This window comes from Terrapene carolina, unplaced genomic scaffold, assembly GCF_002925995.2.
Source record: "Terrapene carolina triunguis isolate 2854851 unplaced genomic scaffold, T_m_triunguis-2.0 Scaffold58, whole genome shotgun sequence".
NCBI classification, from domain to species: Eukaryota; Metazoa; Chordata; order Testudines; family Emydidae; genus Terrapene; species Terrapene triunguis.
In genome coordinates, this window is record NW_020664409.1 from 78,509,732 (window position 1) to 78,512,716 (window position 2,985).

Here is a 2,985-nt window from a genome sequence, read left to right on the forward strand (position 1 = left end):
TGCACAGCTGTTTGCCCCCCCCCCCGGTATTGATACATACTCTGGGTTAATTAATAAGGAAAAAGTGATTTTATTAAATACAGAAACTAGGATTTAAGTGGTTCCAGGTAGTAACAGACAGAACAAAGTGAACTACCAAGCAAAATAAAATAAAACATGCAAGTCTATGCCTAATACAGTACGAAAACTGAATACAGATAAAACCTCACCCTCAGGGGTGTTCCAGTAAGCTTCCTTTTACAGACTGGTCTCCTTCTAGTCTGGGTCCAGCACTCACTCACCCCCCCCCCCTTCTTATGTGGATTGGAGCCTTCCAAGATCCATTGTTTGTTAAGTGTTTCTTGATTGGGCACTTAATTTGCACATTCCTTTCTCAAGAAGCTGACCAAATGCTTTACTAAGGCTACTTATAAATCAAGCAAGTACACAGCCAATATTCATAACTTTGAATACAAAAATGATACATGCATACAAATGAATAGATTCAGTAGATCATAACCTTTACAGAGATATGTTACATGGCATATATAGCATAAAACATATTCCAGTTATGTCATATATACATTCATAAGCATATTTCCATAAAGCCTTAGGGGTGCAACGTCACAAGATGATTGCAGACTACCTCCAGGAAAGTTTCTTAGAGATCTCTATGGAGAATTTACGGGACATGCCAGTGCACCTAAACAAAGTGTTCTGCAGGGCCCACTTTGCCTAGCTGAACAGGGGAATGAGAAGCAGATAGCAACTGCGCCCCTATAGGTTATTTCACTCTTTTAGCCTGATCTTTAAAAAAGATGTGTCCCTGTTATATTGAAGCAAACTGAGTACTTGCCAGAGGTTCCCGCCCCTGCATCAAGTTTGCTGATGCTGAACTACTGGGAGTGGCTTGACTGCTTAGGAGTCAAAAACAGGTCCTGGCTCAGGATCACACACCACTGGATCCAGGATCCACAGCACTGCATCCCCCAGTCACCTATCCCCTATACGCCGCCCCCTTCCTCATTCTGCACCTCATCCTCCGGGTTCACTGCAGTGCCCTGTGACTCCATCTCCCCCGATTAGGGTTGCCACCCCTCCAGGATTCTCCTGGAGTCTCCAGGAATTAAAGATTTATCTTTAATTGACGATTATGGCATGTAATGAAACCTCCAGGAATACATCCAACCAAAATTGGTAATGCTACCCTGACGTATCCACAGGGTGCTTGGCGGTGGAGGTGAGGTCACCGCCAAGGATGCCTTGCAGCTCCTTGTAGAAGCAGCATGTTTGCAACTCTGCACCAGAGCGACTGTTTGCTGCCTTCTGGTACACCTGCCTCAGCTCCTTGATTTTTCACGCGGCACTGCTGCATGTCCATGTTGTAGCCCTTTTCCACCATGCCTTGAGTGATCTGGCCATAGATATTGAAGTACGACTGACTGCATAGCCTCCTTTTCCCACAAATTCAGGAGATCCACCACCTCTGGTGTACTCCAGGCAGGAATGTCTTTGCTGCATAGAGCCGGCATGGTCAGCTGGGCTGTTGCTATGTTAGCTCTCCATGCTGAGCAAACAGAAAATGGAATTTCAGAAATTCCCAGGGCTTTAAAAGGGCATGCAGCTGTGTACCTGGCCACTGGACAGTGGAGTTTAAAAAGGTGACCAGAGCGGTCACAGTGGAGCATTGTTGGACACTTCCTGGAGGCCACTAAAATTGACGTAAGCAATGCAGTGTTTACACTGACACTGAGTCATCCTAACTACGTTGACCTAAGCACTATGCCTCTTGCCTCTTGCTGTGGTGGATTTGTTAGGTCAGCGGAGCAGGAGAGTTACAGTGGTGGGAGGAACATAATAGTGTAGACACCTACATAATTAGGTCAACATAAGTTGCCTCACGTAGCCCTAACTCTGTAGTGTAGACCAGGCCTTAGACTGATGGTGAAATTTGATCTGATATATTTTTCTCTGTAAGGATGAGTAACTCACTTAACTGGTACAACCAATTAAATGGAAATATTGGGAGAACTTCTTCCTACCTTTTGCTCAATTTTTTGTCCATGACTTCTCCCAGAAGGCCTGCACATGTGCCTCTTAACATTCCCATTGAAAAATTGTTCACTTACGTCTGTGTCTCTGTAACAAATGGAAAGCCAGGTCCAGCGTTCCTTATCTGTGTAACTTGTCACAGTTTACTGCTGATCTTTGGATTTCCCTGCCACTCATGTTCATGGTCTGCTAGTTCCTGTGTTCAAGGTGGAGCTTGATCCTTTGCATTTAAAGCCATAGGGCCCAATTCATTTCTAGTGCAACACCACTGGAGTTACTGTGGGGTGAATTAACCCATAGGGTGTAATTTCTAACTCAGAAGTAGCTCTAACTCCTGTTGTCAATAGACAGGCTACAACTAAGATAAGTGCCTATACAGTATTTTTGAGGACTTTCTTTTCAAGAGAAATTTGGTATCTTGTGACTGGTTGCTAACCTCAGAGGAGACGTTATGGATATTGGGGGTACTTTAACCCCACTATATTAATAAAGTAAAATTTGTCTATTTACATGATGGCTCCCTTCCAGCCTCAAATCTGATCAACTTTTATTTATTTAACCTTTTTGTCTGGAACCATGTCATTAGAATTACTTTTGCTTATTGGCATAACTAGTCCTATCAATGAAATGCAACATATTGACAAAGTAAATATATATTAAAGTACATTGACATGTATGCTGTGAGTTCAGTTGACCTCTTGCATGTTTGATCTATGTACCCTTTCTTGTTACTGTTCAGTTACTTGTAGAACAAATAAGTTTTAAAGTCATGTGAAAATTTGGCTCTCATTTCAGCTACTGAAGTCAATGGAATTGTGAGTAATAGTTCTGCGTTCAGCCTGGAGTAGAATCATCATCTGAAATAACTCCACCTAAGATCCTTCTCTGATGAAATTGAGCTGTATACGTGTTGAATTTCATAAAAGTGGGAAGAGTCTGGGGCCTGAGCTTGCA